This window comes from Myotis yumanensis, unplaced genomic scaffold, assembly GCF_028538775.1.
Source record: "Myotis yumanensis isolate MYYU_CA2020_CCGP unplaced genomic scaffold, mMyoYum1.0.hap1 SCAF_4, whole genome shotgun sequence".
In the NCBI taxonomy this organism is placed as follows: domain Eukaryota; kingdom Metazoa; phylum Chordata; class Mammalia; order Chiroptera; family Vespertilionidae; genus Myotis; species Myotis yumanensis.
Window position 1 is genome coordinate 19450067 of NW_027223755.1, and position 25620 is coordinate 19475686.

The 25620-nt window shown below is 39.5% G+C and overlaps 1 protein-coding gene across 3 annotated transcripts in view; it reads right to left on the reverse strand.

Moving 5' to 3' along the window:
* CDH12 (cadherin 12) overlaps positions 1-25620 on the reverse strand; it is a 718639-nt gene that overhangs the window by 276743 nt on the left and 416276 nt on the right. The window contains exon 1 of one of the 3 annotated variants that reach the window (XM_070411430.1): positions 13494-13697. The exons of the other annotated variants lie outside the window; for them this stretch is intronic. The gene's annotated coding sequence lies outside the window, so the exon portion shown is untranslated. Of the gene's footprint in view, positions 1-13493; positions 13698-25620 lie in introns of those variants that run through there. 3 annotated transcript variants of the gene reach the window in all.

The following is a 25620-nucleotide window of genomic DNA, read 5'->3' on the forward strand; positions in this document are numbered from 1 at the left end:
GCCAGTTGGTCCTAGAGCTATTCCCGAAGCACCCTCAGTCTAGGTTATGCCTTTCCCTTGTTGCCTCTGTTTGTTCTCCCTCGGTGAATGTGGTGTGGGGACACACTGTAGATGCTTGTGAGGTCTTCTGTCCCTTTGATGATCTCATGCAACAGATCTTTCCTTTATTCCTTTTACCAATGCTGGGTATTCAGTCCCAATTTCTCTACCCCCAGCCAATCCAATGAAAACAGATCATGATATTGATTAGCAAGGAACTGCTAGTGCATTTCTGACATGAGAGTGTTCAGTCCCCCAGTTTGAAGGGTGGGAATGTAGACTTTGTCATGGAGTTCCAGGGAGACACTCGGAAAGGAAGCAGCTTTCCCAGCATGGCTTCTATTCTATTGAGGCAGCTCCTCTGTTTTATTCTAAATTGGCTTTTATTGCTTTGTATGAAGAGCATGTATTTGTAAAGTGTCCTTATTACAGAGTCCTCATCTAGAATTATGACATTATCACTTTTTCCTGAAGTACACCTGTCCAATAAAAAGTTTTGGGCAATTATTTCATTTCTTCTTCAACTGCTCCCCAGATGATTTCCTCACACAAAATCATTACCTTTAAAATTAATAAAAGTATCAAAACAAGTATAGACTTTCCGATTTATACATTTGTCTGCTTCTCACAGAAAATTCTTACACATTTCTGTATTTCTTTTCCTATGTATCTGTGTGGAATCAGTTAGAAGACTATAAATGATTTTGCATGGTGCTCTTAACTTGCATATTGTGGTGAAAAACTTTCATTATGATTATGATAACAAAATCAGTATTATTTCCTTCACAATAAAAATCAGTATCGCCCTAACTGGTTTGGCTCAGTGGGTAAAGGGTCAGCCTGAGTACTGAAAGGTCCCAGGTTCGATTCCGGTCAAGGGCATGTACCTGGGTTGTGGGCACATCCCCAGTAGGAGGTGTGCAGGAGGCAGTTGATTGATGTTTCTCTCTCATAGATGTTTCTAACTCTCTGTCCCTCTCCCTTCCTCTCTGTAAAAAATCAATAAGGTATATTTTTTAAAAAATCAGTATCAATCTTATTTGAAAAAAATTATCCTATATAATAAAAGGCTAATATGCAAATCAACCAAATGGCATGGAATGACCGATTGCTATGACATGCACTGACCACAAGGGGGCAGATGCTCAACGCTGGAGCTGCCCCCTGGTGGTCAGTGCGCCAGAAGCCGGGCCCATGGCTGGTGAGCACAGCGGCAGTGGCAGGAGCCTCTCCTGCCTCAGCAGCAGTCGGACATCCCCTGAGGGCTCCCGGACTGTGAGAGGGCACAGGCCAGACTGAAGGGACCCCCCCCCGCAACCACTGGAGTGCATGAATTTTGTGCACTGGGCCTCTAGTAATAAAATAAAGTTCTTAGCTACCATGTGTAATAGATCATTTAAAAACATTTAAAAATAATTCTATGTATGTCTATGTATGCATACATACCTATCACTATCTCTATCATCTTTCAATTATCTATCTATCTATATATCTATCTGTCTATCTATCTATCTATCTATCTATCATCTATCATCTATCTACCTATCTATCATTTCTTTGTAATTATCATTGATATCAAGGTGGCCATTCCCAGCAACTCAGAAGCCTCCCTGTTTTACCTCTTCTCAGTCATTCCCGCTATTATTCAATTAAGTGAATCATGCTATAACATTATTATTCTTTTCATGGTATTTTCATTTTACATCATTACTACTGAGGTTGAAACTATGCTTCAAATGCATCTTGCACACCAAGTGAACATCTTTTATGAACATGATGTATCAATAATAGCTATGCTATTTGACACTTTGCCTAGTGGAAAATGCTAGAAATAAGCATTTCTGAAATTCTTCAATATTTTTAATTTTATGTGGGAATCATAACTAATGCCAAAAGAGCATAGTGCTTAACAAACTGTTTCTGCTATTTAACGTTCATCTAGCAACCTAGATGCTAAGCTTGCTCCATTCGCATGTGTTGTTATGTTCTTGTCAGATTTAGATAAGTATCTCCAGGACTTATGGAAATTCTAGTTTTCATTACTTCCCAACTTCAACAATTCAGCCATATCCTGTACGTAGCTCATACACAAAACTCAAGGGCTAATTTTTGAAGACATTTTTTACTTTCATTATGTGAGGCTCCATATGGACAAAAAATGTAGTTAATTCTGTAATTTCCTCTTAGAATGCAAAACGTGTGAAACATTTCAGACACTATTAGCACTAGCAGGGTCACTCTCCTTACCACCGAATCCTAATCTTAAACTAACCCCCCAAGATTTTGAAATGCTTACCCAGCTTAACAAGGTTTAATTTTTGATGCTAGATACATTGTACATGAAGCAATAACATGCTGAGGATGCATTGCTTTTTTATTTTTATTGCATAATCTCACTTTTTCATAACCAACTGAAGGCGGTCAAAGACTATTTGACTTATATAGTTCCAAGGAGAATGACACCTATGAGTACATTGTTCTCCTTATAACGGGAGAAAGTTTTTCTAATCAGGTTTCTTTGAGAAGCAAAACTTCAACTTTACTGCTTTTATTCAAACCAAAATTGTCCAATTCCTTTTTTTAAAATCTATTTTTATTGACTTCAGAGAGGACGGGAGAGGAAGAGAGAGATAGAAATATCAGTGATGAGAGAAAATCATTGATCAGCTGCCTCCTGCATGTGCCCTAGACTGGAATCGAACTGGGGACCCTTCAGTCTGCAGGCCTATACTCTATCCACTGAGCTAAACTGGCTAGGACATAATCGCCCAATTCTTGAGCAGTACAACAGGCACACACAAAAGACAATAAATACTCTGTCACTAGGTGTGTAGCTACTTAATCACAAGAGATAGGTAATCCAAGAGTCTGTGCAAACTGAACTTAGATATAGAAGGGAGTAGGTGTGTGAAAGGGATAGCAGCTTAGGAAATTGATATGTTGCTCAAGACCAAGCATAATACAACCAGGCCTGGCCAGTGTGGTTCAGTTGGTGGAGTGTTCTCATGCACCAAAGGTCACTAGCTCAATTCCTGGTCAGGTCACTTGCCGAGGTTTCAGCTCGATCCCCATTAGGTGACCTGCAGGAGGATGTTTTTCTCTCACATTGATGTTTCTCTCTCTGCCCCCTTCTCCTTTTCTCTCTCTCTCTCTCTTTCTCTCTCAAAATCAATAAAAATAATTTTTAAAAAGAATAACGTGACCATCATTACACAAGCTTGATTTATTTAAGCAGATCAGTCTGATGCTTTCATTACTTCACCTAAAAGTTTTTGTGTTGTGTTAAGTGTTCACTCATTGCTGCTAAACTCTCCCCCATGTCTGCAGACTAGAGCATAATTGGGTCTGCTCTTTTTTCCCAAAATATCTTCAAAACAAAGTTGCATAGCATCCAGTAGAAAAAAAAAATCCTGACGCCTAATTGTACCTCTAAGTAGATACAGAATTATGGGATATTAAAACTGTTTGTTCTTTTTTTTCTGATGAGCTGTTTCTCTATTATCTTAACATTATGTTCATCCTTAGACACCAGTCACAGCATTTATCTTGGTATTTTGTTTGTCTCTGCCTTTCAGATGTTTGCCTTCAGGGGCACTGATAAAAAACATCATATTGGGTGGATCTGCATTAAAAATCACTTCGTTTCCTGACAAGCTATTTAAGATGTCGTTTGTGCTTTGTGAAGGCTTTCAGGAAAATGCAGGCACCGAGACCCAGCTGACCCTCCTGTGTCTGCGAGGGCTGCCATTTCCTTCTGAGGATGATGGTTCCAGGGAAGATGCTTCTAAGTCTGCGAGAGACATACTTTCCAGAGTGAACGCTGTTGCTGACTCTCTATTGATTTCTCCTTCCCCCATATAAAGGCTGAGTAATGAAATACAGTTTAATTATTGTAAAATTAAATAAAAGAGTGCAATCATTCCTTAAACATGAGGGGTCAGAGAGTATCTATTTAGGAAGTGCTTGGTGACAGCTGATTCTCAAGTATAGCCCATTTCTGTTGTTTGTTCTACCAGTTATTTTCTCTAAAGAACAAAAAGCCTAAGAGTAGGAACTAGCAGAGTCCCCTATAGTCCTATATATCGTCAATTTATTATATCAGAAGCCGTTAAGAGTGGTCTTTGCGTTAAAATATGCATGTCCATTGATCACAAATGAATCTGAAATGTCACCTAGTTATTACATAGAAAGGAGCTGATTAAAAACAGGTGACCTTTACCAACGTATGTGAACAAATTTTACTGTTCATTAAAGGGTGAGATATCCACATAGTCCAATAGGTGGATATAGTATATTAAATACATTAAATAAATTTCAGTGGTTACAGGCATGGCGATTTTTTAAATTAATATAATTATTACTAACATTTTTGTGTTTTTTGACATTTCATGAAGGTGACTTAGAGAAGCAAAATTTTATTCAGAATGGCAGAAATTTAACTGCCAAGGTGGAAGGACAAAGCTTATGAATAAAGATTGCTTCTGAATTCAGAGAACTGCATTACTTGCCTCTTTTTTTTGTTTGTAAACAAAGGATTTGTATACATTAGTGCCTGTCACTGGGAGCACAGTTGCGAATGAAATAGGTATAAAGTCTGCATCAAAGAGTTTGGATTTTAGCATTTTTAAATGTTGTAATGAGTTCTGTGACTGGAGTTGAAGGGGCATAACATGTGCTTTGGAAACTGAGAGGGGGAGCATTTCAACTAGACTGGTTGGGGCCAAAAACTATTCTGATGAAGTGACAACTTGAGTTTTGCCAGTAGAGAAATCTTGCATGGAAAAATGTCAACTTGATATGACAGGCAGAAATCATGAAACTCAGGGACAAGAAACCAAAAGATGACTGGGAAATAGACTGCTAGAGGGTAGGCAAGGTAAGGGAAGATGCAGCCTCCAGATGTTGCATACAAATGGATACCACAGGAAGGCGTGGATTAGATTCTAACCAAGAGGGGACACTGAAAAGGATGCCTTTAACATAGAACAATATAAGCAAGTTTATGCCGAGAGGGGTCAGTCTTCTGACAGTAGGGGTCACTATTTTGCGCAAACGAGGAGGATAATAAAGAGACCACCAGCAAGTGACTGATGAAGGTGGTGTGAACTGTGGGGAGGCAAGGATGAAAATTCATGTGAGAGAGATTTGGAAGGCATAACTGAAAGGCCCAGAAATTGATTGGATGTGTAGGGTGTGAGAAGTGGTAAGGCAAAGATGATTGCTGAATTTCTAACTTGACCCATTGGGGGTCATGATTGGAAGATTCTTTGATTCCTCTCTTCCTTCCTCCTTTCTTTTTTTCTTTCCTTTCCTTCCCTTTCCTTTTCTTCTCCTTTCTTCTCTCTTCTTTCCTCCCTCCTTCCTCCCTCCTTCTTTCCTCCCTTTCCTTTCCTTTCCTTTCCTTTCCTTTCCTTTCCTTTCCTTTCCTTTCCTTTCCTTTCCTTCCCTTCCCTTCCCTTCCCTTCCCTTCCCTTCCCTTCCCTTCCCTTCCCTCCTTCCTTCCTTCCTATAACATGTAGGTATTACCTATATGATAGATAATGATCTAAGTACCAAGGCATCAGCCCTTAATAAAATAAGGTATGTCTTTTTAAATATATTTTTATTGATTTCAGAGAGGAAGGAAGAGGGAGAGAGAGGGAGAGAGAAACATCAATGATGAGAGAGAATCATTGATGGGCTGCCTCCCGAACACTCCCTACTGGGGACCGAGCCTGCAACCCAAGCATGTGCCCTTGACCAGAATCGAACCCGGGACCCTCCAGTTGGCAGGCCAACACTCTATCCACTAAGCCAAACCAAAATAAGGATTTTATCTTCACAGAGCTTATGGTCTCATTGCAGAACCTATTGTTAGGCAATAAGTATTAAATGTTCGATGAACAGCAAGGAGAAAGAAATGAGGGGGGTGATATTTTGTACTTAATGGTTAAAACAAACAAAAAAAAAAACTTATGTGACTAAATTACATCTACTACTTAATTTTAGTGACAATTAACAACAAAGTACTGCACAAAGGAGACAGTTTCTGTCAAACAGAGTAACACTTAGATTTTATTTCTAAAATGAAAGGGTCAAATGTTATCCTCGAAAGAATGTGAGTGACATTACATTTAAATAGTTCTCCTTGAGTTTGATTATCCAGCAAGAGTAGAGGCAGGTTTGGGATATTTAAAATGACCATATAAATCATCCAAAATTTGTGGCTGTATTAACGAAATATGATATTTTCCTTAGTGTTTTGTAGGTTTTATCAATAACGATAACATGTGGCTGTTGGAAACAGTAGGTGAGAACAAGTTAGAGAACTGAAATCAATTTTCTTGCCATTTGGTTTTGAGAGAGAAGAAGAGAGTTACACTGACAAACTATGAAGCCTAAGGACTGCATTTCTAGGATGAAGGGACTGAAATGGTGTCTGAGAAGTCAGCAGTTTCTGATAAGCTTTAAACTTTGGTGTGGAGTTATCCTGGGTGTTGCTAAAGCCAAAAATTTCTACACATTGAGAAGTGGGTTTGGAAGAGCAATGATCACTCTGCTCCCACTTAACTGCAAAGAATTAAACATGCTGGCCATGCTTACCTAAATGTCTTGTTTTCTAAAATATTCAACTATTCTATTTCCAGAGTGAGTAAGTGGGAATCAACAATAGATTAAAACAGCCCTAGCTGGTTTGGCTCAGTGGATAGAGCATCGGCCTGCGGACTAAAGGGTCCCAGGTTCAATTCTGGTCAATGGCACATGCCTGGATTGCTGGCTTGATCCCAGTAGGAGGTGTGCAGAAGGCAGCCAATCAATGACTCTCTCTCATCATTGATATTTCTATCTCTCTCTCTCTGAAACCAATAAAAATATTTTTTTTAAAGAGGGGAAAAAACCCCAATAGATTAAAACAGACAAATAAGAGTCTCAATTTTGACCTGGCTCTGAACTTCCCATGACCCTTCTTTAAGGGAGAGAGCTTGTGGAGTTTTATCAAGGTGAACTGGGCTGCAAATCTCATACTTGGTAGGTTCTTGAACATTTCGCCCACCCATGGTAACCTTGGGCAGGAAGGGGAGGTGGGGGCAGAATGAGAGCAGCATTTCTCCTTGACCAGCAGCACTGACGTCCCTGGGAGGTCGTTGACCTGCACAATCTCAGGTCCCCCTCCACAACCACTGAACAAGAGCAACAGATAACTTGCTATGCATCATGTTTGGAGTTGCTGTTCGACAGCAGCAATCCTCTACCTTGTTTGCAAATTAGAATTACCTGGAATATTGTTCAGATCCTGGTGATCTGGCCACATAGCTGTCTACTCAGATTTCCTCAGAACAACCTGTGTATGCCTCAAGGCTGTCACTCCTGAGTAATTTCTCAGAACTACTAAAATCTGTACTCCAGGTAAGGGACCCAGGAGCCTGCTGCCTTAAGACACATAGCCACCGATTCCTATATATACACCAAAATATCACAATGCATGGTTTGGAGGAGAAAAACAATGAATTCCACTGCAGAAAATACATTTCCACTATGCTTATTAGTTGAATCAATATACAAAATTGGGAATACTTTTGCATAAATATGTATGCACATAGACATGGTAATTATATAGCTATACATATGCATACATATATCTTCATGGTGATGAATAACTTCCAACATTTATAATTTTAAAAAACATCCACTAATCAGTATAAATGCTATACATATATATACAAATTTTTTCTAAAATTCAAATTTACTATTATAAACACAATGTCTGGAAGTGGTTCCAGAAGCATCTGATAAGGTTCAAGCATTAACTAATTTTAGGGGGAGAGAATGTCCCTAATTTTCTCTACTTGACATATAAGGTGAGAAAATGGTAACAAGGTTTCTGATTTATAATAACAACTATCATTTCCTGAGCACTTGATCAACTGTAACTATGCTTTATCAATTAACTCTTTTATGTATCACAACACTACTATGGGATTGGTACTGTCATTAACTCCACTTTAATGGTCATAAAGACAAAGTTTAGACACATTAACTGATTTTCCCAAGGTCAGTAATCTAGGTAAGTCCCTTAGTGGGATTTGAATCCATGTAGCTGAACCCAAAACCTGAACTTGCAGCAGCAGCCACTATACATTTCTGCCCCATCCACTATCAGCCAAGATTATGGATATATATGTGTGTGTGTGTGTGTGTGTGTGTGTGTGTAAAATCTAATAAAAGAGGAACATGCAAATTGACTGTACCTTCGCTACGCCCCCCAAGCCATGCCCACCAGCCAATCAAAGCATCTATATGCAAATTAACCCAACCAAGATGGCGCTGGCAGCCACGGAGCTGGAGCAAGCAGGAGGCTTGGTTGCCCCAGTGATGAAGGAAGCCAGGCTTCCCGCCTGCCCTGGCTGCTGTGGCCTCCGCTAAAGACAAAAAAGTTTCAATTATAGAAGATAAATAAATCCCAGATACCTGCTTCCAGCCAGCCTCCACTGGGAACTTGGGGGGCTGGGGGCCATGGCCAGCCTGCAAACAGCCATCAGCCCCTCACCCAGGCTGGCCACACCCTCATGGGGTGAGGGTCCCCGCTGGGGGGCTTGGCAGCCTGCAAACAGCCATCAGCCACTCACCCAGACTGGCCAGGCACCCCATCAGGAACCCCACCCTGAAGAGGGTGTGGCCAGGCTGAAAACGGCCCTCAGCTCCTCACCCAGGCTGGCCAGGCAACCTAGCAGGGACACCCCCACCCTGAAGGGGCTGTTGCCAGCCTGCAAACAGCCATCAGCTACTCACCCAGGCTGGCCAGGCACCCCAGCAGGACCCTCCTCCCTTAAGGGGGTGTAGCCAACCTAAAAACAGCCCTTAGCCCCTCACCCAGGCTGGCCAGGCACTCCAGTGGGGACCCCCACCCTGAAAAGGGTGTGGCCAGTCTGAAAAAGGCCCTCAGCCCCTCACCCAAGCTGGCCAGGCACCCCAGCGGGACCCTCACCCTGATCCGGGACACTCTTCAGGGCAAACCAGCCAGCCCCCACCCATGCACGAGGCATATAATAAAAAGGTAATATGCAAATTGACCCTAACAGCAGAACGACTGGGAATGATTGGTCACTATGACACACATTGACCACCAGGGGGCAGACGCTCAATGCAGGAGCTGCCCCCTGGTGGTCAGTGCACTCCTACAGGGGGAGCTCTGCTCAGCCACAAGCCAGGCTGACGGCTGCCAGCACAGCAGTGATGGCAGGAGCCTCTCCCACCTCCTCAGCAGTGCTAAGGATTTCCGACTGCAGCTTAGGCCTGGTCCCCGCTGTCAAGTGGACATCCCCGAGGGCTCCTAGGCTGCCAGAGGGATGTCTGACTGCCAGCTTAGGCCTGATCTCCTGGAGAGCAGGCCTAAGCCAGCAGGTGGACATCCCCTGAGGGGTCCGAAACTGGGAGAGGGCACAGGCCAGGCTGAGGGACTCCCTCCCCCCTCCCCCCCCCCCCGTGCACAAATTATTGTGCACCGGGCCTCTAGTACATATATAATGTTGAGCCAGTTATAATCTTTTCGTTTCTAAGAAATTCAGATGTGAATACAATTGATTAATGGGACTGACACAATAGAGAAAAATGTGGAAAACCAGAAAAAGTCTCACCACTGCATGGCATGTTTGGGATATCACTCAAGATAACCCAGGATCATTGCCTCCTCAAGGGAAAATTCCCTCCTTGTGCTTAGCTATCATGGTGAATAAAAAAAAAAATGTGGCTCTTCTAATTAAAGGCTAAGGGGATTAGCCTTTTTTATTTTCTTCCTATCAGCCTAATGACTTTAATTTATTCATAATTTATACACACCACCATCTCTGTTTCTCAGTTTTGACTCCTGCCCATTGACTGCCAGTTAACCATATTTATTCACATTTAAGGTCATCAAGTTCAGTATTTGTTATGTAATACAGAGTTGCTGTTAATGGCAGGTTCTTTTGTAAGACCACATGATAGTCGCTGGCCACACTAGAGATGGCTGTCTTAAATCCAGGCACATTCATTTTTGTTCAAATCTACTGTGACCAGCTAGGCCTAGAAACATGGTCATATTTTCTGGGTGAAGAGTCCTATGCATTGTGGACATTCTGCATAATAAGCCCCCCTGTAATACTGTGTTTGTTTTTAAATGTCATAGTCACTCCTTTGAAATAGTATTAAAGAAGATTATCTATACATACTGTGTTTTTCTATTACTCATATACACAGCTGGAATAAGCCAATACCTTACTATAAAATCTAGAGAATGGACAGTAAACTGGCTAATGATTGGATATTATAGACAAATATTTCTTTATTATTCTTCTAAATAAACTGAATTCATTATTTGAAATATCTGGTATATTGTTGCCACATTATCAACACAATAATTTCTAGCAAATCTCTGTAAAAGTGGGAAGTTTATATAAAGTGAAGAGAGCAAATAGACATTTATATAAAGTGAAGAGAGCAAATAGACATTGAAATGTGTTTTAGTCCACTTTCCAACATTCAATTCCAAATGTTAATTTCTTTCTTTTTTAATATTGTGAACATCTTTTGCCATGATCATGAATTCTCCTTAAATTCCTTTTTACCCTTATTTCAATACAATAATCTCATTGTATCTATATCTGTTTTTATTTGATAATTATCCTGAGAGTATGTCAACTCCCTTTGGAAAGATGTACATATTACAGATTCTAAATTTCAGTCCTGAATATCCGTATGGGAGAGTGCCTTTTCTGTCAATACTAATCAGAATTAGCTTGATGCAAGGACTGGAGCACTAACCTCTTTCAGAACCCAAAGTGGCTATGACATTCACAAATCATTTATTTTGAGTTGGCCAAGAGTTAAACTATCCTGAAGGTAATATAACTAAGCTGTACTATCTTAACAATCATCTTAAAATATTCATCAATATTATATCAATTATTGGAAAAAGTCACCATATACAAGTTGATAATGAAGTACAACAAAGATTGTGAGCTTTAGGCACAGCCAGATGTGAGTTTGAATCACGGACCCGGTAACTTTGGTATGCCCTTAGCCCAATTACTTCTCCTCATCTGGAAAACTTCAATGTTATCATTTTGACTTGAAAGTAATACAATCGTACATATAAAGTTTAGAGCCTAGATGCCTGACATTTGGGAGTCATGTTAGACACTGCCTGTCCCCATTGACTTTTATTGAAAGTACCACATACTGAGAAACAGGTTATAAATCTTAAGACGACTTTTATAACATTTTAGCAGATTTATTTGGTTTACATTTTGAAACCGCCTACTCTTGGTAAGTGAGGTTATCCTATAAAATGTTTTTTGATCTCATGGAAGTAATAAATTACTGTCAAAGAGATGAAAAATGGGATTCGATATAGATTCTAGGTGGCACCTAGCAATAAGTGGGAAAAAAGGGAAGTGTGATGGAGGAAGCAGAACTACCAAATATGAATAGCTCCTAATTCGCACTTGTACACAGAGTTTTCTCCATTCCCTTTTTAGGCAGTATAATGCAAATTAATACAACTACAACAGTAACCTCCTTAAAAAACTTTAGGTACATCTTTTGAATAAAAACCACAGGTATCTTTATATTTTTAACATAAATATTTCATTTTACACTACACATACCTTCAATGGTCAATACATCAAGTAAGTAAAAGTTCATTGGGTATAGGATACCACCATCAATTTCAAATGTGGCACAAGAAATAGTCCCAAATACAGAGGTGTTTTGAGCAATGTACCAATTTGTTACCAACAAATGTGGCCCTATTTGGTTAATGTTGCCTCTCCCTGTTTATCAAAGTTGCTTAACAAAGAAAAACTCCTCCGAAGACCCAGGGACAGTAACTGTAGTCAACACACTCTTCTCTCAAGGGTCATTGAATCACTAGAGAAACCATTTCCCCCAGAGAAAAGAGGAGTCTCAGTGCAACAGAGGTGATAAGTGTCTTCAGGCTTTGGCTAAAAACATACAACCAGCAAGTCCATGTCAGCCCCTATGGGGATTCTAAACATAGTTTATTCCTGTGAGGGAAACAATAATATCAACATCAGCCGGAAAAGCTCCCCAGAGAATTTCAGAGAGCTAGCCAATTAATATAAACCATGTTCTAACATGTTAATAAAATATCTCACCTCAGCATCCCCACAGGAGGAAGGTGGAATCAACATTTCATGAAATAGGAGAGCTCATGCTACTAAGCACATTAAAGATGCCATGATAAATCTTTACATCATAAAGCAGCTAGATATTTACATAGTGCTTTAGCATAATTGATTTGTTATTGAAATTCAATATGTGTAAGTATGCATCTTAGAGTGATATATATTTATATTTTAAATGATGTTTGTTTCATTGTTTGAAAAGCATTTTCAAGTACAAGCACTCCATAATAAGGTAAGTGGTTGCTATTATTCACTCAGGTGCTCAGAGTGCTAACCAATCAATTAGTCATTGATAATTATAGTGATAGAAGTATTTTATCATTTTTCATTATGTAGAACTTTATCATAATGTGGCATGAAACCACCAGGCTCTATTTCTATGTAAAAAGAAAGTAGAAAAGAAAAAGTTTAGGTAATTTAATCTAACTTTGGGAGAAAGTTGCTTCTATTCTCTGTAGATGTTTTTAACAAACTTATGAGAAAAATGGGTTTAGAAAAAATAATGTGGACTAGTTTTCCTAAATTACATAGATCATTGTCCTAAACTATGTAAATGCAAGAATTATCTAATTTCATCTAGTTGAATAACAAAGTGCAACTTCAAAATTCTAATAAACACCTAAACTTAATCTCTTGTTGAAGAATTCTTTGAAAATAAGTTAACTTTCTTTTTTATTAACGTATTTCATAAAATAAATCCATCTCTCTTTTATCAGAACTATAAATCATATCAATGATATATCAATTGTTTTCAGTTCATTTTTCTTAATAGATACATCAGAAACTATATCATTTAGATTTTAATTCCTACGTGGACACTTAAAACATTCAAGGAATTAACCCCAGATCCTTAACCCAGCGAGAGCTCAGAAAGCTGCCCAAGATTTCAAACTCTCATTTGCAAATTTTCTTCCCATCTAATTTAACTTCGAAGCTTTTAGAATCAGAGATTCTACCCTTTGACATCAACAAAATACTTCAATCAAAATCAAGTTACCTTAGCACTGCACCGTTCTCTACATTATGAAAAAGGTGAAATTCACTCTCTTTTTTTTTTTCATATCTTCTTTTATTTTCTCCTGATGGAAGGCAGGCTGCTATTATGTCAAAAGAAAGGGTCTGAACGCTCACGATCGAAAAGCCCGTTTCACGCTAGGACCCCTGCTCGTAAACTAAGCCTTCCCCACACACACAGTCACTTGCTGCAGTGCAGAACGTCGGCTGAGCCGGTCAGAACTTTCAATGCAGAAACCCAGTGCCATGCAGGCTGCCGGCTCACGCAGCACTTACCTTAATTGAAATATTCCCCGTGAAGGACGTGAGCAGCCAGTCCAATCGCCCGTGCGCGGGGTGGGGGGAGCCAAGTTTGCGATCAGCCCCTCCAAGTAGCTGCCAGGTGCCGCTCGTCCCTGTGTATGCTGAGCCCCTGACTGTCTACGAGGACCCCTTGCAAATCAATAAATCAATGGAAAAGCTGAAACCCTCCGAGGTTCTGGGGAGGGAATGAGGACCGAGCGATGCTCCTGCCCGGAGAGACCCTCCCAGCGCGAGCTGCCTTGGCGGGATCCCTGGCTGCTGTGATGGGCTCCTGCCAGGTCCCGGGAGCCGGAGCGGGGCGGTGATCACTGACCTGATTAGCAGGGACGGTGCCCCGCGCTCAGGCCACGCGCCCGGAGGGTCGCGGGTCTCCTGGGGAATCGGAAAAGGCGCCGAGGCCACTTGGGGAGCTTGTCTTTTTCAGTCTAATGGATGGACAAAACTAGGGCTGTAATGTTGCAAGGAGATTCAGCACAGTGTGGAGCCACGGGAGGGCTTAAATAAACGTGCTTTCTTTCTCCCGCTGTTTCGCAAGGTGCATTTGTGTTAGATATCAGGTACAGTCGACCAATAAATGGGCTGGAATGGGCTGGCTGATGGAGCTGATGTGCAAGACAAGCTGAAAGCTGGACAGTGTTTAGAGATCTGGGATAAAAGGGATCGCTGCGCTTGTCTTTGCCCCAAGCCTGATACATACTTCAACCTCTGCTTAAGTAAAATGCATTTAAGGGTTTCTCACAGCCCTCCGGAGTGCAAGTCTCTGATTTATAAAAAGGAGGTATTCCTACTAAATTAGCATGTTTGGCAGTTTCTTAAAGACAAAGGAACCCAACCAAGACATAGAGAATGCAGCATTGCTTCTGTAGTTTTGCAAATAGCATTTTAAATTAGCATCACACTGGCAAACATGTTTGCATTATGCTATTAACCTGAGTAACATAGGGGGGCTACAACATTACCCCTAAGGGAAACATCTCTTCTATTATCTGTTAAAGTACTAATTATCTAAAAACAAACAAAAAAGCAAGCATATGAGAGAATGAAAATGACAAACATTTTTAACGTAATTATGTGCCATTAGCAACCTGCTGATATCCATCCCCTGACCACCTTACATCAAAAGTTACCACTTCCCTGAAGAGAGTTCATTTTTACAAAAAGGTCACTTAACTACATGCCAAAGCCCCACATGGTTAGTTTTTGACACCTTTCACTTATATAGGAAAAAAAAATTATTCAAATAACATAAAAAGGCAGGTGAGAAAGTCATCTATTCGTCTGAGGGTGAGAAAAATCTTCATTCCTATGAAGAAAATTGACAAGTGTCCTCTCACAAAGGTACAGTGTGGTAAGGTCAGCATTTCTGTTTTCTAAGTGGGTCTCACTTGGGACATATGGCATTCCCTTGCTGTGTGTGTGTGTGTGTGTGTGTGTGTGTGTGTGTGTGAGAGAGAGAGAGAGAGAGAGAGAGAGAGAGAGAGAGAGAGGAGAGAGAAAGAATATTGTCATTGAAATATTTTAATATTTGGATATACTTTAGAAAAGCCCCAAATTTCAGTAAAGGAATGCGCAAAACATAATGGAGAATTTGCCACATGCACTTCCAAATAAAGTTTTTAAAAATGTATTTCATTAAAATATAGGCTTCATGATGGAACTTCTTGGACACAATAAAACTTCAGTGTAACCGATTTGCTGTGACAGAGCAGACACTTGAACTTGGAACAGATGAATCTGTGAAAAGCCCCAGGAGGGCTGAACTGTGTCCCAGGCAGAGGAGGTCTCTTGCTCCCCCCACTGGTGGAGGGTGAGAGCTAAAGGTGAAGAAACCTCAGGAGAGAGAGGATAACTTCTGCAGCTGCCCTGGAGCAGGAAGCTCATTACCCAATTATAAAGTGGCATTAGAGTATTGTAGTAGAAAAGAGGCTGCTTAAATGGAAATTGATGCACATAAATACACTATAAGTAAATAGTGCAGGAAATGTACCTGCTAATTTCTTCTGCAACGATCCTGACTAGTTGTTAACACAGCATGTGTAAGTGCGAATCTGATGGGGTCCACATTTCCGTGTTTAGTGGTCAGGCAATTAAAGCACTCCGTTTTGTATTGGTCTAAGTCTCATTCTGAGGCACTTAGAGAGTGACCTCTTTTTAAAAAACTTTTTAAAACAAATGCATTCGAGGTTAAGCTAACTTTGACCACACTGGATAGTTTCTACCTGGAAGCCCTGATTGAATAAAGGTTGCTATGACGGCCTGGCCTATGGCTCAGTGGTTGAGTGTCAAGTTGAGTGTCAGCCTAGGAACCAGGAGGTCATGGTTCAATTCCAGGTTAGGGCACATGCCTGGGTTGCTGGCTTGATCCCCAGTAGGGGGCGTGCAAGAGGCAGCCTATCAATGATTCTCTCTCATCACTGATGTTTCTATCTCTCCCTCTCCTTTCCTCTCTAAAATCAATAAAACTATATATTTTTTAAAAAATAAACTATGGAGCTGAAAAATTCCTATCTGGTTTGTTCAAGTTTATCTAGAAGTTACTTCAACCTACTATTTCATATGGTCTATTGAAATTCTCAGACACGTTCTTTATCTTACAGAGAGATGTTGTGACCACACTTTTCCAAGGCTTCTAATAAATACTCTCTTTTAAAAAAAATGATAACTCAAATTAAATCAGCTCTTACACATTGCCAAGAAATGTCCCACCTATTATCTCATTGGATTATTACAGGAATCTTATGAAATAGGTTACGATAAGTATTTTACTCATATTTTAATGCAGGGACCAAAAAAGGCAAGTGATTGTCCTTTGGTCTTGGATACTCAGTGGAAAACCTGCTGTGCTCTTTTCCAGGCAAAGCCCATTGTTCTCCACCTTGTTTAACAAAAATGTCCTTGTGAGTCATGTGGTAATCGATAATGAATCTAAATGGATATCTAAATGGAAGCCACTCTTTCTTCACTTATTTGGTTTTATTCTTAAAAGTGAGAATTGTAATAAAGGAAAAAATCCTGAGCAGGTAGGAAACTGGAGATTTATATGTGCAAGAATTTCTTCACTTAGATTATTCATAGGCTTTCCTTCACCTTGACTATTATATTAAGACAGTAGTTTAGATATTGCTCTTAAAATTTCTATATGAATCTCATCTTGCTTTTCTATGAACTTCAGGTTCACATATTGCCTCTCTGTATCTTTCTGTGGTGATTTAATCATCAGGGAAGCAGAACTCCCACATTAATGCTAATTGTTTTAAATATATCTAAGAAAATAAACTAGCAGCTTAACAAAGTGATAACAAATTGATCTTTCAGCAGCAGCAGCGAGCTAATACTAACACAAGAATGCTTGCTGAATGCTAATAGATTCTCATATACTACACATATGTCATGGAAGTGAATGTCTTTGATTGACCAGTCTTTAGGGTAACTTTTCCCATGCTTGAGGCAGCATCACTCATATATATTTATGAATGTGAGATAATACTAACTTCTGGAAATAAAGAAAGCTAGACTCGATATCAGAAAGTTTGGATTAAAGTCAAAATTCTGCAATAACTAGCTTTATCACCTTGAGTCATTTAAAAAGCTTCCAGTTAATTTCATTGGAAAATGTAGAAATTAGACAATATTATCTCTAAGATTTCAGCCAACTATAAAATTATTTGATTAATAATTTGTGATAACCTCTTTACTAAATCAGAAAAAAAAATCAGGCAATCAAGAGGAAAAGCTTGCAGGCAATTATGCTTTTTCTTCTTTCTCATGCCCTGTAATGCCCCTAACATTTTTATTTTGTTCTATAAATGAAATTATGATAAAAACATTCTGTTTTCATAGTTCGAGTAATTTAAGAATTAGGCAGAAATCATTGATTTGAAATTGGACCTGGAGTAGATGAAAAAAAAAGTCAAGAATATGATTTTTTAAAGTAAGTGCATTCATTTAAAGACACATAGTTATTATATCCTAGAGCCATGGGCGGCAAACTGCCGCTCGTGAGCCACATGTGGCTCTTTGGCCCCTTGAGTGTGGCTCTTCCTAAGCCTTAGGAGAGGAGTAACCTAATTAAGTTAATAATAATGTACCTACCTATATAGTTTAAGTTTAAAAAATTTGGTTCTCAAAAGAAATTTCAATCGTTGTACTGTTGATATTTGGCTCTGTTGACTAATGAGTTTGCCGACCACTGTCCTAGAGGCCCAGTGCACGAGATTCATGCACTTGCAGGGGGTGGGGGGGGGGCGTCCCTCAGCCTGGCCTGTGCCCTCTCCCAGTCCAGGAGCCCTTGGGGCATGTCCGACTGATGGCTTAGTCCTGCTCCCTTCGGCATTCAGAAATCCTTAGCGCATATTCTTAACATACAATATTAAAAAAATTGTATTTGTAAAGCCACTATTCCATTTCAGAAGGCAGTTGTTTTAAAATTAAAAACAAAAATAAAACAAAATGAAATAGAATGCATAATTAAAAGGAATAACTGCTTTCAGTAGACATAATTGTATGGTATTGTCCCCCTTTCCTGTTAGCTTGAATTTATTCTGCTTTGTACCTTTAGGTCTGATTACTAAATGAATGCAAAATGAAATAAATAATATAAAAACATTAATAATACTAACTTCAGTTTATATCAAATTCACTCAAAGCTAATGAAAATTAGTGATGACTACAATCTACACTAATAAAAGAGAAACATGGTAATTGGCGTACGACTGCTACCCTTCCCATTGGCTAATCAGCGTATCCTTATGCAAATTAACTGTCAGCCAAGATGGCGGCCAGCAGCCAGGCAGCTGGAAGCGAACATGAGGCTTGCTTGCTCCAGGGACTGCAGACTCCAACGTTCCCCGCCTGCGCTGCTGGCCTCTGAGCTGGCAGTTTGAAACATTCTAACAAATATAGGCCAGGATCTCAGAGCTGAAGTTATACATTGTTTCGATTATAGAACCGAAACAAACCAGATACCTGCTCTCAGAGCTAGAGCCAGAGCTAAAGCTGGCCCAGAATAAAATAAAAGAAAGGAGCCATTGGGAGCTTCAATCAACAACCGCCAGCCTGAAAGAAGCCCTCAGCCCCTCACCCAGACTGGCCAGGCACCCCAGTGGGGACCCCCACCCTGAAGGGTGTGTGACCAGCTGCAAACAGCCATCATCCCCTCATCCAGGCTGGCCAGGCACCCCAGTGGGGACCCCCACCCTGATCCAGGACACCCTTCAGGGCAAACCAGCCGGCCCCCAGGCCTCTATCCTATATAGTAAAAGGGTAATATGCCTCCCAGCACCGGGATCAGCGGAGCCGCGAGGCCTCCTGGCACCGGATCAGCGTGACAGGGGGCAGCGCCCAAACCCCCTGATCGGCCCTGCTCTGTGGGTGATAGAGGGCGGCGTCCCAACCCCCTGATCTGCCCTGCTCTGTGTGTGACAGGGGGCGGTGCCCCAACTCCCCTATTGGCCCTAATCTGTGAGTGAGAGGGGGGAGCTCCTCAACCCCCTGTTGGGCCCTGACCTGTGTGTGACAGGGTATGGAGCCCCAACCCCCCTGATGGGCCCTGCTCTGTGCGTGTCAGGGGGTGGCGCCCCAACTCCCCAATCGGCCCTGCTCTGAGCCCGACCAGGGGCTGCATCCAGGGATTGGGCCTGCCCTCTGCCACCCGGGAGCAGGACTAAGCCAGCAGGTCATTATCTCCCGAGGGGTCCCAGACTGGGAGAGGGCACAGGATGGGCTGAGGAACCCCCTTTCCCCCCGAGTGCACAAATTTTTGTGCACCGGGCCTCTAGTTATGTATATAAAATCCAAACCACACTCATTTTTAGCCATGATTAAAATATGTTACTAAACAGATATACATTAAATACTATTTAATGAACAGTGTTGCTTAATACAAAGAAAAAGGGGCATATTTATTTCTTTAGTGAGTAGCATTTTTACCCTGAGAGTCAGAAAGGAGGGAAGGAAGAGTGAGTGTAAAGTTGTGAAATGTACAAAGATCTGGGAGCATTAATGTGATAAACAATATCATATTAATTTGCTGTTCATTAAAAATTTCTCAGATTAAAAAATCTTAATTTAGATGAACCTATTAATTTGAAAGTATATAACTACAGCACATATAATTGTTTAAAGACTTTTTCTACCACCAAATACTTATTAACATTCTTAACATTTAAAAAAATATATTCCTAACAATTGTCAATGATGTAGGATATCTGTAACTCTCACATGCTACTCATATAAATATAAAACTAGTTTGGTAGTTTTTAAAAATTTAAACACATACCTATTATGTGATGCAGCTGTCTGACTCCAAGGTATCTACCCCAAAGAAGAGAAAGTATATGTCTATTCAAAGACACACACACCAACAATTAACATTATTCATAATATCAAAAAATTGGAAACAATCCAAATGACCATCAACAGGTGAATAAATAAACTGTGGTACATTTATTCAATGAAATAGATTCAAAGGAACAAAGCTACTAGGACACTCAGAAATGGAATCACAAGGCCATTATTCTGACTGAAAAAACCCAGAGACAAGTAAAAATATATATAATTAATATGGAGTCCAAACATGCTGACAGGAGGCAGAAGAGTAGCCGAGGAGGGTGGCGATGGGAGAAGAGGTGGCAAAGGGGCACAAGAAACCGTTTGGGAGGGTGATTATGTATCTTGATTATGATGGTGATTGCAAAGGTGAAATCTATCACAACTTTTCTAATTTGTACTTTATGTGCAGGCGATTTTATAAGTTGTGCTTCAATAAAGTTGCAAAGACACACGCCTTCCTCATTTATCTTTGATAAAATACTACTGTAATTTAATTAAACTGTAAACGCCATATTATATCCAGAGTAAGACAACAGTTGGCATACCTCTAACCCTATATCCTATTTTCTAGAATAACTGTATTGAAGATGAAATAAAATCAGCTACTTTATATTTCCAATGGTTTCTTAAATTGTATCGAGCATTCTCCAGTCCAAGTTTAAAACAAGTTTAAACTTAACATCCTGGTACCTATCAAGATAATATTTCAGCAAAATTTTCTGTAAGGATATAAAGTCCTATTCGATTAAAAACAATGTCCTCTGAGGAATGCTGAATTATTTCTTCATAGGCTCGTATCATTGTCCATTTGTTTAGAGCTTCTCTTTAATGTGCATTGAAATCTTACCATAGCATATCTTTGGCATCTCTGCCACAGCAGGTGACTGTGTTACAGAAAAATAATTGGGCTTTCTCAGTCTCAGGCTGCATTTGACAAGCCTTAAGATGAAAAGACTTTATCATAGCCTTGGTATTGTTACAGAGTGGCTCCAAAAAGAATCTCCCTCCTAGTCCTGTTTATTTACTTACTAAATTGAAGTTTTTCTTTGGGTTTCATGGTAACTCCATTAACTCTGAATACCATGTTTCACTTTATCCTCAGTCACACTGACTGTAATACCCAGTTTCCTCTCATGTCTACTTGCTCCTTTTCACTTTAGGCAAAAGTCAATAATTTGCTGCCATCACATAAAGAATAGGTGATTTCCATCTGTCTTGGTGACTCTATTTCCTTATTAAAAATAATTTAAACTTTCTGCAGTAATACAGGGTTTGAACACATCCCACGCTGTTGGTGAACAGTCTGAAATAAGACTTTTACTACCTTGCATACATCAAATATATGGACAAGTTTTTGGAATAATGGTGCAGTTTTAACAATAGTGAAAGAAAAAATACAGGAAATCTGATGACTCCCTAGGGTTACAACATCACAGAAACAGAACGACAGCCAATGGCAGTTGTGAACTATTGGGCTCTTAGTTTATATACATTTGCCTCAGTTTCTTCAAATTAAAAAGGAGGATAATTATTATGAAATGAGTTCATGTATATATAGAAATAAGATTAAGTGAGTTACTAGACATGGAGAACTACTGTTACAAAGTGAGGGCTCGGTAAATATCAGCAACTGTTATTAAACATGCAATCTATGTACAAGCAAACCCTAGACTTTGTTATTTCATCTGTGTGTATGTTAGTGTACTGTGTAAAAGATAAGGGCTCAATTCTCTCTTTTTGTTTTGCAACGTATCACCACATGGTGTTTTCATTGGCTTTACATGAATAATGCTGATGGACCCACCTTGAAGATTTAGTCTAATTTACTAGATTATTGCATTCATGTCCTCACTAGTAGTACCTAGAGTGTTGACATTATTTAATTACGGACCTCACAAAGACATCTGTTGGCCAATAATATCTTAAGCTCAGCTCCAAAAGCTATTACTTCCATCTACCAACATGTCTTATTGATAGTGATTAAGAACAACAGCTGAAAATATATTATTACAAAACTTTAATAATTGACGTTATTATAAGTCTCTGGTTGCTTATTGAATAAAATGTAAATCTCTTGACTATCATTAAAAATTCTCCTTGATTTCCCCGCATTTCAAAGAGAAACGCTGGTCTCTTTAATTGTTATGAGAATAAAATTTTCCATTCGGTGTGTTTTTATTCCTGGGGCTTAATCTTTCCAAAATTCAAAGTGCTTTTATGTTAAAGGACCTATGCTATTTGATAGGTCACACAGTGTTCAATGTAAGTATTAGACACAAAATAGACACTCAGTAAATATTTGCTGAGCACACAGTGTAATGCCCTATTGAACAAAATATTGGTTTTCTGTAACTGGCAGATGTTCACCTGCTCCATCATTTTACTCTCTGTTTAAAAGCAGCACAGAAAAATCTTTAGGGAATTAGATTTCCAGATGCCTGCGCCCTGCTTGGGAATATGAAAAGCTTCACATCACCACACCAGACTATTTCATTGAGGCTGCTCTCTCAAAGGGGCTACAAAGCAAGGACCATTTACCTTTATCACAGAATGTGTTGTGTTTTTTTTTTTTTTAAATCAAAAGACAAGCATAGGGTTCTTGACTTCTAATGGAGAACACACCAGTTATTTAAAATGCCTTTTAGCCGAAACCGGTTTGACTCAGTGGATAGAGTCTCGGCCTGCGGACTGAAGGGTCCCAGGTTCGATTCCGGTCAAGGGCATGTACCTGGGTTGCAGGCACATCCCCAGTGGGAGATGTGCAGAAGGCAGCTGATCGATGTTTCTCTCTCATCGATGTTTCTGACTCTCTATCTCTCTCCCTTTCTCTCTGTGAAAAATCAATAAAATATAAAAATAATAATAAAATGCCTTTTAGTGTAAGTCATATTTTATAATGACAAGCCAACTTTACAATCTAATTGAATGTTTTTAATTCACATACTTTTGCTGAGTATGTACTCTTCTCCAGGTAAAAGGTGGGTTATTTTTTTGTTTCATAAGATTGTCACTCTAAGGTTTTTTTTGTTTTATTAATTTTTAAACTCAGTGCTATGGATATGAAGAAATGAGAATCATATATTATTAATATTTCTTGAGATAATTGATATCTCACAATTTATATCTTCATTTATAATTAAAGCATACAATTTATTATATTAATGACAGAGGACAAACATACTCGCAGTTAGTTGTGAAATGATGGATTGTAGTAAGTTACCACACTGCTTTTACTAGCTTTAATTATGAAAAAAAATCACATAATTATGAAACTCGCTCTAAAGCAAGATGACTTAACAACTTAAATACATAAAATTCTAATAAGAACAAGAGTAACCCTTTTGTAAATAGTTTGAATAATTCTAATTATTCCAGAATTATTGCAATGCAAACTTTATGTTTTCTCTCTAATGTTTACATTTAATAGGAAGACAATTATCCTGTTCTAATGAACACTGATTGCTTTCAAAGTGAGCAAGTTGATGGAATAATTCAGGCTTTTCTGAACTGAGTTTTGACCTATCCTTGAATGGAAAGCTTAGTTAAGAATCTCAATGGAAATGTCCCTCATAGGACCATCTACTCAATTCAGTCTTTTTTAGAAAGGGTAGGGTAATAGACGGGTGTGAGGTCATAAATTTGTTAAAATTCTGATGTTCTATGGGTAAACACTTAATGCTCAGCGGGCCTGAAGTTTGGTGGTAATATGAGTGACTCAGGGACACAAATGAACCCTGAAGCCATCTGAAGTTGAGGCATTCCCTGGAGTTGCACTAAGCTGAATCTCTTGAGCATATATACGTTGAAAAATCTCCTGAGCATATATAAGACAGAGAACAACACCAGGATTTTAGCAGTCTCAGACATATATCTGTGGTCGAGTTAGTACAGAAGGGTCCTCATTATGAGTGATTTTTGCTGGTGTGGTTCCCAGATGAAGCAAGCCTGGAGTGTGAGTGTACCACTGAGTTTGCGAACAGGTATATGATGTGGGAACATCTGCTAGGTGTTCTTAGGTTTTACATTAGGCCTGCAGACCATTCTGTTATGTAGGCAAGTGAGGTTTACGGTATTCACACAGGAAAAAGGGATGCACATAAAAGAAAATCTGCCAAATCAGTGTTGGGGCTTGGCCCACTGAAGCATCATCTGTAATGGCCCCCCAATACTCCAGGACTATTGTGAGTAGATGAAGTCAGAAGAAAGATAGATGCTCAAGTTACTGTAAGAGCGGCTGAGGGTAACTGAGGCACCTCTGAATGCTGCCCTGAGAGGCAAAATACTGGCAATGAAAGACCCAGCACCCAAACTGCAGAACAAGATATGTGTAGGGTGTTTTCCAGGCAGCTGAGCCACAAAGAGGGTCAGTCCCATAAGAAGGACGTTCCAGAAGAAGCCAATTGTCATCAGGAGAGTTGTCTCTACCATTGAGCGATGAAGGAAGATTTCTCGAGGAGAAACAGGGAAGAATTAATCAGGGACACAGGCATCTACCTAGAGCTATTTCTCAGTAAGGCTTCAACTCTTATAAAGAACTAAGTTATAGAAAGTTTACTAGGTAAAGCAACGTAGATATATTTATTACCAGGTAAAGTAACTTGGATTAATTTAGGGTAACTTTCCCCAGATCAGCAATGCTAGAAAGTGGCCTGAGATTGAACTTCAGCAATCACCTCAGAGCCTTTTCTTAAAGTCAAGTCCTATGTGTATTCTGATTCCATAATACATCCATTTATAGTGTTGTATATTTCTCAAAAAGATTGCACATGCATTATTTCCTTGCAAAGTACTATATGTATAAGGTAAGAAAATCATATTATTATGCCCAATTTACAGATGAAGAAACTGAGGCTAACAAAAAATAAGTGCATCTTATTTGATGTCACAGAGATAAAATGTTAAAAATAATAAATTACAATTCAGGTTTTCTGACACCCCATTGGCATAGAGATTGGTGAGCTTTTTAAAAAAGAACATAGATAGTAAATGTTCTTGGGTTTGTAGCAAAGAAGCAAAATTGAAGATATCATGTAGGTACTTATATAATAATTTTAAATATAACCATTAAAAATGTAACATCTTTGTTTGTGGTCTATACAAAAACAGATGTAGGCCTGATTTCATCCTCAGGCCATAGTTTATCTACCCAAACTACATACCAACATAGGTTTGAGTAGTTATGTGCAATAGCACCTAAATTTCATAGTGATGAGTTGAATAGTGCCAAATCATGTGCACTTCTTTTACTCAACTAAGTTGTGCTTTGAGTAAATTTACATAAATAAACCTCAATTTATACAGAACACATCTATATAAAAGGCTAATATGCAAAGTGTCCCCTTGGGAGTTTGACTGGGAGACAGGGAGTTTGATCGCTCACTATGATGTGTGCTGACCACAAAGGGGCAGCACGGAATGAAGGAAGGCCCTGACCAGCGGCCAGCAGTCGGGGAAGGAAGGCCCTGGCCAGCAACCAGAAGGAAGGCCCCGGCCAGCAGCCGGAAGGCCCCAATTGGCCCTGATCACTGGCCAGGCCTAGGGACCCTACCTGTGCAAAAATTTTGTGCACTGGGCCTCTATTTATGAAATAACACAATGACATCCATAAACTAATAAAATAGCATTTGTTTCCAAAATGATATTCTATATTTTATATATATTTGAATTCTTATTTCAGTTAAAAAAAATCAAATATAACCCCTTTAAAATAAAATTATTATGACTTACAATAAAATAAAGTTATATTTTAAATATTTTCTCCATAAGTAAA